Source organism: Theropithecus gelada, chromosome 16 (assembly GCF_003255815.1).
Source record: "Theropithecus gelada isolate Dixy chromosome 16, Tgel_1.0, whole genome shotgun sequence".
NCBI lineage: Eukaryota > Metazoa > Chordata > Mammalia > Primates > Cercopithecidae > Theropithecus > Theropithecus gelada.
The window spans coordinates 75131261-75145200 of record NC_037684.1 but is presented as its reverse complement, the minus strand read 5'-3'; the positions used below and the strand labels follow the sequence as shown (position 1 = coordinate 75145200).

The 13940-nt window shown below is 43.7% G+C and overlaps 1 protein-coding gene across 9 annotated transcripts in view; it reads right to left on the bottom strand.

Annotated features, from left to right (window-relative positions):
* TOM1L2 (target of myb1 like 2 membrane trafficking protein) overlaps positions 1-13940 on the bottom strand; it is a 132144-nt gene that overhangs the window by 82073 nt on the left and 36131 nt on the right. The window lies entirely within an intron of this gene.

The window sequence follows — 13940 nt, the reverse complement described above, 5'->3', positions numbered from 1 at the left end:
AATTTTTAAATTAGCAGGGCTCCGTGGCATACATCTATAGTCCCAGGTACTCCAGAGGCTGAGGTGAGAGGATCACCTGAGCACAGGATGTCCAGGCTGCAGTGAGTTATGATCATGCCACTGTATTCCAGTCTGGGGGACAGAGCAAGACTCTGTCTCTTGGGGGAAAAAAAAAAAAAGCTAGGTACAAGCTTTAAGTCTGGCCTAAATACAAGTAAGCCTCATTATTGAATATACAGACTAAGGATAAAAGCCTGGCAACCCCAATATCTCTGAAAAATAAAAGGCATTATATTCTGACCAGGCCTCCCTGCTAACTCTTGCTTGTCCCAAAGGAGGTACCCAGGGTACCCAGCTAGTTAAGGAGGAACAAACTGAGAGCCAATCTGGACTGGCACAAGGGGAGATGCAGACATAAACGTACACATGTGATTCACATTCCAAAGCCAAATATAATAGGGTTCTAGATCATCTGGGAAATGACTCCTATTCATCAACATAGAAAGGTCAGGAATATCAACAGTGAGAACAAACAGGGAACGTTACATTTAAATGTAACCATATTTGGGCCTGGTGCGGTGGCTCATGCCTATAATCCCAGCACTTTTGGAGGCTGAGGTGGGCGAACTGCTTGATCTCAGGAGTTCAAGACCAGCCAACATGGTGAAACCCCATCTTTACAAAATATACAAAAATTAGCTGGGCCTGGTAGCACACGCCTGTAATCCCAGCTACTCGGGGGGTTGAGGCACAAGAATCGCTTGAACCTGGGAGGCAGAGGTTGCAGTGAGCGAGGATGACCACTGCACTCCAGCCTGGGCGACAGAGAGGGACTCTGTCTCAAAAAAAAAAAAGAAAGAAAAAGAAATGTAGCCATATTTAAATATGAAGAAGAGCCCCAACACAAGCATGTATTCCTGCTTATACAATAGTCAGGGCTAAAAGACTTATCACACACAGGTTGTGTAACTTATTAATGACAATGTGACTTCAAACAGTAGTTCTAACTGGGTCACCTTGAATAATACAAAACAAAGCTTGCCAAGGGAAACTTGCAAATAAGATCAAAATCCAATAGAGAATAGGCATTTTCCTAGCCTTTTGGATTTTTACTGTAGAAAAATAAACATAGTATCTATCCAGTTTCTTTAGCACTAAAAAAACCAACAGCATGATACTGCATTCTTCAATGGGGGTGGAGTCCAAAGGGACAGGCCTGACAGTATTTTCAGCATGTTACACCGAGTCAAGCTGGTATGTGGATAAAGCAGCACAGCTGGGTTTACCACGTGAGTAATGGGCAGAGAGAACCTACCACCCTGTGTGGCGCAAACCACATGAGGCCAGCTGCACAGGCTGTGGAGAGAGGCCTCTCTTTATCCCTTCCTCTTTCCCTCCATCTCTTTCTGAGGCCAGGACCTCCATGCAGACCTTTCTTGATAAAGAACTCAACCTCAAAGTGATCCATCAAGTGAAACATTCCCTGAAGAACACGGTGGAGCAAATAAACATTTGACCTCGTGAGAATGGCCACAGAAAACACTAGGGAATCTTAAACTGTCAGTTGGATGACTAGATATTTTATGATATTAAGGATTATGATTAATTTATTTTAGATATGATAATAAACTGTCAGCTATACTTTTTTTTTTTTTTTTTTTTTGAGACAGGATCTCACTCAGTCACTCAGGCTGGAATGCAGTGGCACAATCTTGGCTCACTGCAGCCTCAACCTCCCAGTCTCAAGCGATCCTCCCACCTCAGCCTCCTGAGTAGCAGGGACTACAGGCATGTGCCACCACACCTGGATAATTTTTGTATTCATGGTAGAGCCAGGGTTCACCATGTTAACCAGGCCTCCCAAAGTCTTGGGATTACAGGCATGAACCACCACATGCAGCCAGCTATATTTTTAAAAAGATTCCTTATCTTTTAGAAATGCATACTCAGGTATTCATAGATGAAATTATATGATGTCTGGGATTTACTGAAAAATAATTCAGGATAAAAGTGTGTGGGGCTATGAATGAACCAAAACTGCCATGAATTGATAATTGTAGAAGCTTGATGATGAGTACGTGGGGGTTCATTATAGTAGTCTTTTTCCTTTTGTATATGTTTGAAATTTCCTTAACAAAAAATAATCAGTAGGAGACGGCATAAAATCATTCATAACTTTGACCTGGCAATAGCCCCCTAAGGAAATAAGTAAGGGGGAAGGGGAGAGCTGATCCTGCAAAGATGCATAATTGAGAAAAACACTGCTGCTCCCAACAAACGAGAAGATGGTTAAGCAATGAGGGTACATCAATAAGGCAAAAATGCTACGTGGCTTTTTAAAATGATAAATACTTCAGCCTAGTCGCTAAGTGGAAATCGGTATAGGAATGCTAAGTGGAAAACAGGCAGGATAAAATATTATGTGCATACTAATCACCACAAGGTAAAAATGCGTGCTCACATAATGGAAAGGGTCAAAAGAGAATACAGAAGGCGACATCCTCCCTTTAACACTCAGCTCGTTGCCTCCTCTCAGTGAGAGCCCCAGACCGCCCCCGCGTGAACATGCACACACCAGATGAATTAATTGCTCTCTTCTGAGATCTCACAGTCCTCACTTGCTGAGTCTCATCCAGCCGTTATTGCTTGTGTAATGTCCTTGATGGACCATGAATTCTACCAGCACACAGTAGGTATTCAATGTGCGTCAAACAGAATAGAACATAAAGAGCTGCTGTCTGTGTCTCAGGATTTATTTTTTTTCTTTAGAGCTATTCCCACCCACAGTAGCCATTCAGGAAAGGCATTCCTCAGTATCAGAGAACAATGCTTCCATTTCTGATTCACAAAGTGCTTCTGCTACGTGGGTTTATGAAGCCAGCAAGGCAAAACAAAATCAAGCAGACTTCCTGTCTAGATTCTTGCTGGACCACACAGAAAAATCCCATTTTGTTTTGCAAGCTTGTAACAAGTCTCATTGCTATGGTTCCTAATACCAAGTCTGAAGATTCCCCAAGTACTGCTGTGAGAACGGGCCTTTCCTTGGCTACTTAAAAATGCTGCATGGCTGCTCTCTGTAGCTGGCACTATAGTGAAGGGTAAGAGCCAGAATGCAGTCAGGACTGTGGCCGCTCAGCAGCATCAGGCTGAGACGTCAAGAACTGCCCATCTAGACAGAAGTGGGCAGCAGCACAGCCTGGGCCATGCTCCACCCAGTCTGAATGTTTCTCCATCTCTTCTGCTTAGAGCTGCTTTGAGCAGCAGGCTTTGGGTGGGTGAGAGGGGTTGATAGGGATATTCAAGAATGTCAGAGGCCGGGCGTGGTGGCTCACGCCTGTAATCGCAGCACTTTGGGAGGCCAAGGCGGGTGGATCACCTGAGGTCGGGAGTTCGAGACCAGCTTGACCAACGTGGAAAAACCCCATCTCTACTAAAATACTAAATTAGCCAGGCGTGGTAGCGTATGCCTGTAATCCTAGCAGCTACTCGGGAGGCTGAGGCAGGAGAATCGCTTGAACCCGGGAAGCAGAGGTTGCAGTGAGCCGAGATCGTGCCATTGCACTCCAGCCTGGGCGACAACAGCAAAACTCCATCTAAAAAAAAAAAAAGTCAGGAAGAAATACATAGACTGTCATTTTTCAGAGCAGTAGTTTACTTTTTGGATAAGATGTTAAAGAAAGAATACATTCCCTTTGAAAATCTGATAAGACCTTTCCAGAGAATTACACACACAATTCTGTACACACTTTCAACAGGTTATTCCCCAATCCCTGGCCTCAGTCAGATACCACTCCTGCCCTAGAGCTTTAGCTGTGGCTGTTGATATGAACACTTAGACAAGTTAAACATAACATGAATTTCCACAACAGCAAGGCAGCTGCGATGAGTGAGGTACTACAGAGAGTGAGTGACAGCTCTGTCGGCGGGGCTGTCTCTGTCTTCACGAAGACCACTAGCAGAGATACAGAGCCCATGCCTGGGCACACAGAGGAAGGCAAGAGCACCATGGTTAAGACACTCCATTCCAAAAACAAAACAAAAAAGACACTTCATTCTAGTTCTTCAGAAATGAGACTGCCAAGCCTGAAGTCCTTAACGCCATCAGACCATGAGACAGCCTTTTTGTTGGACTGGAATGCTGACACTACTCATTATGCAGAGTCATTTTGCTGAGTGTTGCCTTAAGTGCTCCAGAAAGTGGGGTATAGAGAATTACTAACATACAAACTTCAGCCCATTCTCCTAATGAAAACCAAAAACTTGGTCCAGATGGTCTTAGGAAATGACCAAATCAGAGACTCTTGTAAAAGTGGTTAAAAAAAAGGGGGTCTGAGAATGTGCAGGACCTAACTTCGAACTTGGTAGGCACAAGGAGGACTGCAGAGACCCTCACGGTAGACACACACCTGGCAGGCCCCTCCTGACACTTGGGGCTCCTAAGTCTGACTTATTCCACCTCTTGTCCAATAGATAAAATACCCTTCCCAGCAGCCTCTTGCAAACAGCTCATCAATATGCCATGAAAATATTTTGAAACAAGCTTTGGTCACATCACTGCCCTGTTCCAGCCCTTTATTATCTTTCCCTGTGATGGTACAAGAAGGGTATGTTCCATCTACTTCCAAAAGGAATTTAAGGTAATTTTAGTAATAATTTACACCCAAGACAAGTAAAACAAGAAGGCTGAAAAACAGATGAAATAAAAGAAGAAATGTTTTACCAAGAATCAGAGAGATAAGACAGTTATTGCAACTGGACACTAATTAGGCCCGTGCTTCCTGGTGGCCTGGGCAAGAAGGGAAAGACAGTAAGTTTCCATAGTCCTGCCTTACCGATTAAAGGCAGAATAAAGGGCATTCCACTAGGAGGGGGATTTTTTTTTTTCCTAACAGTAAGTTTTTAGATTTATTGCAGTCACTTATATTAAGGAATAATGAATAGCATAATATGAAATGTCTTCAACAACAGTTTTATATAAAATATAAAATGTTCTTCCTGTAACTTAGCCTGGTATTAACTGCTCTTAACAATTTGTCCCAGTTACTTTTGCAGCCTCTTTTCCTACTTTGCCCCATCCCATCCCCACAAAGAACTACACATTCAATCAAACCAGACTCCTCTTTCCAAGAACACATCTCCACCTTTTCGTTATTACCTATTTTTACTCACCCTATCCTCTTTAAATCCTGCCTCTTTTACACAGATTTCCCCAATTCTCCAATCAAAAGAGGTCTCGTTCTACCACACATCCCATGCCCCTGTACTGCCAAGCAAGGCAGAGCACCGACAAGGCAAAGTCATACAGAGGTGGCAGCAAGATCTTTGGAGTCACGCCAGTTGAGCTCAAATCTGATTCTGCTGCTTATACGCTGTGTGATCCTAACCAAATAAGTAAATGTCTCTGAGCCTCAGTTTCCACATCTATAGAACAGAAAAAGGGCCTGGCCCACAGGAGTCCTCAGGAGAACTGGGGGGCAATAGCTGGCATAACAGAGACTTGGGTATCTGTCTTCTCTCCCCCTCCCCCATACAAAAGGAGCTCCTTGAAAGGCAATACAATGAAGGTCTCCCAGAAGACCTTACACATGAGGGGACCTCGAAAATGGAGTTGCAGAGTTATCTAAAAGCCTCACTGTTTGGAATTACATCAGAGAGTCTGACATGCAGTAGCTTCATGCCAGATCCAGGTCCAAAACACAAAGCTCCTAACTCCTGGGCCAAACTTTACACACGTGACACTGTTAGCCCCTTGGGGGTCTCAACACACTGACTTCCTATTTCACACAATAACGATCCTCTTCCTTGTCAGAAAATCATTCTTATCACACAGGTCTCCAAATACCCATGCAAATCACATTATTATAACCCGAGGTGGCCACCTTACCCAAAGATCCCATCAAGGGGAGCTGGGGTATGTTTAATTGTTACGAATGTATATCACTGACCAATGCCTTGATGAACTACAGATAAAATCTATCAGCCCTTGATGGCTAATTTGGTATAACATGAATATTGTGAGTTCTAATAACTCACAGGAGACTATTCTGGTACTTACCAGCTATATGTCTTCCACACTCATAAAACAACCATAATTACCTTTCATGGGTGAGATGTTCTAGTAATTCTTAAGTGACTTAACCCTAGAAAATCTATGGAAAAAGCTAATTTCAAAGAATTTTTGTTTTGAAAGTAGAAGACAAGACCAAGAACTTATGAGCATGCTTTTTATTTTATTATTCTTATTATTTTATTTTTATTTTTTGTAGAGACAGAGTCTTGGTATTTTGCCCAGGTTGGTCTCAAACTCCTGGCCTCAAGCAATCCTCCTGCCTTAGCCTTCCAAAGTTCTGGGATTACAGATATGAGTTACCATGCCCAGCCCTCTTTTCTAACAGACATGCCAGAAAACATACGTCCCTTTGTTTCCTGGGGATAGATGCATTACGGTAATGCTGTCCCTGGACAGCAGTGTAAAACTGTTTCACAAAGAGCTGAATCTTCTATTTTAGAAGTTTCCCTCAGAAGTAGCATGGCTGTATTGTTGGGGGAAAGCCAGGCCTCTCTGGAGCAGGCACGGGATGTAGTGGGGAATGTACTTTGGAACCAGACAGAACTACAGGCAAGTATTACTTTTAAATACTGGGGTAAGTTGTTTCAACTCCTTGGGTCTTAATGTTCTTATCTATAAAATGGAGTTAATACTATTAATAAATATGGAAATGGTCCTCCCATTTTATTGTGCACCCGAATCATCTGGAGAGTTGGTTAAAAATATAGCTACATGAGTCCCATCCCCAAAGATTCAAAGATTCTGTTTCAGTGCATCTGATGTGGGGCCCAGAAATCTGTGGGGATTTAAATTATTTTTCATTTTTAATTGCACAATATGTAAATACATTTCCCCCTTGTAAAATATTAAAACATTACCTTATCAGTTATGATTGCATTCAGCTGCAAGCAATTAAAAAAACTAACAGTCGTTTAAACAGATGGGGGTTATTTTTCTCAGGGAACAAGAAGAAATCTAGAAGCAGGCAGTATAGAGCTGGAGTGGATTTATGGAATCCACTCAAGGATTCCATAAAGGACCCAGGAACTTTTTGTCTTCTTCCTCTGCCATCCTTGGCCTGAGGCTTCCCTCCTTTCCATCCTTCCAGCTGCAAGGCACCACTGCTCTACCTGGCAGTCTACAAAGCAGGCAGGAAGAACGTGAAAGGGCCAAAGGACTTTGCCATCTTATTGATGAAGAGGTGCTCCCCCCAGGAGCTCCGGCCTCTTGTTCATTGGTCAGAGTTGTGTCATACAGTCACCCCTAGCTGCAAGGGAAACTGAGTAAGAGAATGTTTTAGCTGGGCACATAGGCACTCCAAACAAAATCAAGGCTCCATCAGTAAAGGAGAAATGAGGAACAGGTATTGGGAGCCTGTGGAACAGTGTCTACTGCAATTACAGATGAGGTTCATGTTCCCTTGGGGCCTATTTCCCTTGACTCCCATCAATCCTGGCCTCATGGGCATTTCACCAAGCTCCCCAGGAGGTTCTGATGCCCCCTAAGCATCATTTTGAGGGCCACCACCACACTTACGGTACTTATGCAGAGGTCTAGATCTGGCTTTAAAGCGTTTAGCCTGGTGGAGCCATAATAGGTGTCTGATGGATATTTACTCTCATCCTCTTTCCTTCCCTTATAAGTCACCCAGAAAACCCACTCTTGTTTGTTACAACCACAACTCAAGTTTGCCCTAAATGGCCTTGCTCAGCATCCACCACTGGGGTGTGAAAAATTATTGGCTTATTTTATAAATCAAATCCATCCTTCAAAAGATGATGATCTGCCACCCTTGACAATATTTAAAGAATGTGACTTGGGCCCAAAACATGGCTGAAGCATGAGACCCTGCCTGAGATGACAGTATCATGCCACAAGGTGACTCACTGCCTGGAAAGGCTTGCCCCCAGTCCGCAGACACATTTAGATACTAGGTTAGGAAAAAAAAAAATCTGAGTAGGCAAGTGTGTATCACACATTAAGTGGGGGGAAAATAAAGATACAAACTAGTATATTTTTTATATTTTATACTCTATACAGTTTTATATTAAAAGTGTATACCTGGCTGGGCATGGTAGCCATTTCTAAAGTGCTGCAATCCCAGCACTTTGGGAGGCTAAGGTGGGAGAACTGCTTAAGTCCAGGAGTGCGAGACCAGCCTGGGCAACATAGTGAGACTTTGTCTCTACAAAAACAATGTTAAAATTAGCCAGATGTGGTGGTGTGCTTCTGTAGTCTCAGTTACTTGGGAGGCTGAGGAAGGGGTATCACTTGAGCCCAGGGGGTCAAGGCTGCAGTGAGCTATGATCATGTCATTAAACTCCAGCCAGGGAGACAGAGTGAAACCCTGTCTCAAAAATAAAAACCACACAAAAAAACACTACATACCTAGGCAAAGGAACAAAGCCTGATATGATAACAATGGTAAACATCTTAGTGAGAGTAATTATGTCTTACTCTGTTTTGTTTTGTTTAGGGGGATCATTTCTAAAATTTTTCTCCTAAACATACATATTTATTTTGTAACAAGATTTATGATTTTTAAAAATGTGTCAACCTATACAGCCATCAGAAATAACAATATGTGATATCTCATCTTATCTAGTCTTCGGGTAAAATTAAAAGACAAATAAGAATGGCAGCCAAAGCAAGGGCATGACTGTGTATGCAGGGCACAGTGACAAGGCCACTGCCTACAACGGTAGTGTTTTAACAATCTGAAACCATTCAGATTTAACAGGGGAAAACACTTCAGAATGAAACACAGGCTCCAGGTCCCTGCGATTTCCTAATCGAGAAGCTGCAAAGAGAAATGCGGGTTCATTACTCAGCCACCGTGCTGCACTCAGCTATCCTGTACATAGCAATTAGAGTGGAACTCAGGGCACCATGTGCACTGCATACAAAGCCAGCCACCCTCTGGGAGGAACCAAAATGCGCAAGACCCCGCAGCATAGCAAGCAGCCAGCTATTAAGAAAAGTTTTTCCAATTGGTACATTCTCGGCAAACCCTTGCCTGCAATTTCCTCAGGAAGCCTCTGTGGCTATCAAACAAGCAAACTAATAAATACATTAATAGGCAAGATCTACAAGCTGGATGCTGTTAACTTTGGGGAGGCAGCTGAACTGTGAGTCAGGTCTAGGGAGGTAACTTCATACTGAAGGCTCTATTCTCTATACATCTTTCTACTCTAGCAAATGCTTATAATCTGTTGGCAAATAACAGCCATAGCTGAGCTTCTTGTGAAACAAAGATGCTATCAGTTGCTAAGAACTGGATTTAAATTGGGCTTGCTGTATTCTGAACCTCTTCCTCCAAATCTGAATGGCAGAAAAGTGACCTCCATATCCTCTTACTGCTCTTTCTTGTCAGTAGACCTTGAGCATGCCGAGCTGTGCTTTCCAAGGTCCTGGTAACTGTGCCTGCTCTAGGAGATAGCTTAGAGGACTGGAGAAAGCAGAGGATGGTGTACCTGGAAGCCTCAATCCTGGTCCCAGGGACCCAGGGCAAATCACCTCCTCCCTGGGTCTCTATGGGATCCAATGCAAAGCTGAATTATATACCTGATTATACCATCTCTAAAGTCCAACGATGATGCCATAATGCTCCAAGAGCCATTAGGACATAAGAAGCCAGGTCACAAGTGATGAAATACAGTTGGCAAATCAACATAAAAATATTCAACCTCAGCAGGAATTACAGAAATGAAAACTGAAGTGAAATGCACTTCCACCTATCAATTTAGCAAATTCTGAGGAATGACGCACACTGGCGGTGCCTGCCTTGTGCAACAGTCTGAACTGGTCTCCCAGAAGGGAGGTCTTCCCCTCCTGTCCCACCCAATCCATCCTCCACTCAGCAGCTAGAGTGACTTTTCTGGAGTACAAATCTCATCATGTCACTGGCCTGCTTGTAGCTCCTTTATGGCTTCCCACTGCTGTTAGGACAAAGTCTACATTCTGTCTCTTGGCCTTGCTTGCTCCTGCCCTGCCTTCCTCTGCAGCCCATCTTTCCACCCTCCCTTCAGCCTCTGGCCTTAGCTCCCCCAGGCCTGTGCCCTTCAGCAGCTCTGGGTTTTCACACATCCTGTTCTCTCTGCCTGGATATCTAGGACAGTCTCTCCCCACCATCCTATCTGCTTCTACTCTTGTTAACATTTAACACCTTCAGAATGTGGCCTAAAACCCTTCTTCCAGGAAGCTTTCCCCGACCCTGTTCCACACACCAGTGCCCCTGCCCCAGCCTGGGCCAGGTTAGGTGGGGTCTCCATAAAAACGAAGCATATGTAAAGCAGTGTAAATTTTTTGGAGAATAAGAGACTTAAAAATAAGCATACCCTTTGACATAGTAATTCTATTTAAAGGACTTTATTATACATAAATAATCTAAAATGCAGACAAAGATATAAACCCTAAGATGTTTATCACTGCATTAATTATAATAGCAAGGAAAAAAAGAAAAGAAATAATCTAAATGTCCAACATTAGGGGAAAGGTAAAGTGAAATGCAATGTATTCATCCACATAAGGGAATATTATGTAGTCATTTAATCATGATATTTATAAGCTGTTTTTTAATTAAAAATGCTTATTCTATATTAAGTGGGAAAAACAGGGCACAAAATTGTACTTACAGCATTACCTCTGCAAAGAAAAATGCTTTAATAATAGAGAAAGAAAATACGCCAAAATGTTTATAGTAGTAACCTTTGTGTAGTAGGATAATGAATATTTTTCTCTACTTTTCTACATTTCTTCCTGCTTTCAAATTTTCAGGGGAAAAAGGCTTTTTAACAGTCTAAGTTCAACCTCTTTGATTCTTCCACATTGTTCTAAAGCTGCCTCATACCATGAGGTCTCAGAGTTGAACTGGCCTCTTGTACCCTGCCGTGCTGGCCTCCCACGGTCGTTCTACTTAGGGTCTCCTGACCCATAGCATGTTGTGACAAATGCCAGGGGAGCAGAAAGAAGGCTGGAGGCCATCTGTCCCTGCAGCCCCAAAGGATAAAGGAGAGCAATGCCTGGCAAATTGTCCCTACTCCAGTGGTACATATCCCAGAGTTATCTGGCAGGCTATTCAACATGAGCCCTTCCTCCCACAGAAGTGATAATCATAAAAGCCTAATGAATTCCCTCCTCCGGCTTTGTAACAAGCATTCTACTATAATCCTATTCAAGGAACACTGACATTTTTATTTTTATCTTTGTTCAGAGTCAACCAATAAGGAAATGGTAGCCTGTGTGTCAATATCCACCCCTGATGAATAACCAGCTATGATCAATGCCTCACACCTGGGTCCCATCAGGCTCGGATTAGGGGAATTTCACAGGTAAGAATGGTGAGGGCCAAAGATCTGTAGCAAACGAGGGCTGGCACATATGAACCAGATGAAACAAAGGTTCTTTCCTGCCTTTTTGTGTCACCAGTGGGGGAGGGCCTTTCCCAGTGATTGAGGACCCCAAGTCATGCAGGCTTTGCGTCACCTGCTGGTATCATGGGCTCTCAGCTCATAAGCAGCTTTCTAAGGCTGACAAACTGCTCAGCAATGACACACAGCCCACATGCTACAGTCTCTTTTCCTGCAGGCTGTAGGAATGAGAAAGTGCAAGGATAAATGGCACTAAATAATGCAGAGGTGAACACCACTCACGCAAGAGCATAACAAAGGACATTTGAGAGAGCTGCACAGTGGAGGGGGGCATGTGGAAAGGTTAGCACTCCACACTGGGCTCCAAATCATAGCTCTTAGGCTTAAAGACAGCTCCCGCATTGGTCTCCTTCATGTCTCACCAGTCCACCTGCATCCGACACTGCCTAATAGAGAATTACACTTCATTCCTGCCACTCACAGAAAGGTCTCCACTGATGTCCACACAAAGGCTTGGCTGGGATTTTGCCACACGGTGGCTCTGCTTTGGAGGGCTCTCTCCAGAACACAATGCCACCAAGAGCAGAGACCTCCCTCTGTGCTCCTCCCTCACACCCAGCGTGGTGCAATGGGAAGAAGAGAGGACCCAGGACTGGCAGGTAGAAATGAGAGGGAAGCAGAGTTAGATCAAATTAAGCAAGTCCTTTTCATTTAACTGGAGAAGAGACCAACGTGGGATGTGCTGCCTATGAGATGATGAGTTTTCCACTACTGGAGGTATATAAGTCTGGGCTGGTAGCCACCTGGCAGGACGTTCTAGAAGGGGTGCCTGACGTGCCGAAGACCTTGCCCTCAGCAACCCACAGAACTCCTTCTACCTCTTAGACCCTTGGTGCCTTTGATTTCACTGTAGTGGCCTGAAGCTGCCTTCTTCACTGGTAACATAAGGCTAACAACAGTCCCGCTCTGACTAGGATGTTCTATATAATAAATGACTATGAGGAGAGGCACTGGGGAGGAATATGGGAGCCACTCAATCCTCCACTAGAGAATGGAGTGACGGGGTTCTCTGGAAAAAGCCAATGAGACTCAAATTAGGCATGAGGTTACAAACCTCTCCAGACTCCACTTCTACCCACATACTCACAAACACACAGTACGCAACCTAGCAGGCAGATAGTCACAAACCAACACTACCTAACCTTTACTGACTTATAATATCCTACATGCCTTACCTCATTACTTTATTTAATCGTCACCATGAGGCCAAGGTTGAAAGGGTTTTGTTTTTGTTTTCCTAAATATTTTGTAAAGAGGTCTTGCTAAAGTGACCGCCCCACCTGGGCCTCCTAAAGTACTGGGATTATAGGGATTAGTCACCACACCCCGCCTAGGTTGAAACTTTTAATTCTCACTTTCTACACACTGGGGAGGGGCCGCCCAGAGAAGCTAAATGACTTGCCCAGACACACACACAGCAAGCAGTGGCACCTGGACTAGAATTTAATTCTGTCTGACTTCTGAACCCAAGTGTTTCACCAATAAGTTATAATGTAGCTACTCAGTAACGGGATGAAAAGGATAAAATGAAGGACCTTGATATACAGACAGCCTCTAAGTAATTTGTTTCTACCAATTACTGAAGTATCTTCCATCTGAATTAAACCTTTGCAAAGAGAGGCCAGCCCTCTCTGGTGTGACCTTCCCTCCCTAACAGTGCCTACCTTTTGGTGTTGAGACTAATACCGGGCAAAAAGTTGGCAGCTGGCTTGTAGAGTTGAAAAGAACCTTAACTATCATCTGGTGGAGGCCTCCCAGATGGGCTGTGCCCAGCCACTGCCCACAGTCACCTCACTGTACTTGTGGTAGACCTTAGCAGATCCTATTCAAACTGTCTTTAAAAATATATGACATTATAAGACAACTAGAAATTTTGAACACTAGCTGGATACATGATAGGAAATTACATTTTAAAAGTATAATCATGGTATTATGATTGTTTTTAAAAAGAGTCATTTTCTTTTAGAGATACATACTGAAATATATGCTGAAATAATATGATTTGGGGGACTTCAAAATAATATGGGCAGGGTGAGGGAAAGGGTATGCATGTTGACAAAATCTAATAGGTCATGAATTGATAATTGTTGAAGTTCTATGAAGGGTTTGTTGAAGTTCATTATACTATTCTATTTTTGCAAATGTTTAAAATTTTCTATAACACAAAGTTTAAAAAGTAAATTTGGCCGGGCGCGGTGGCTCAAGCCTGTAATCCCAGCACTTTGGGAGGCCGAGACGGGCGGATCACGAGGTCAGGAGATCGAGACCATCCTGGCTAACCCGGTGAAACCCCGTCTCTACTAAAAAATACAAAAAACTAGCCGGGCGAGGTGGTGGGCGCCTGTAGTCCCAGCTACTCGGGAGGCTGAGGCAGGAGAATGGCGTAAACCCGGGAGGCGGAGCTTGCAGTGAGCTGAGATCCGGTCACTGCACTCCAGCCTGGGCGACAGAGCGAGACTCTG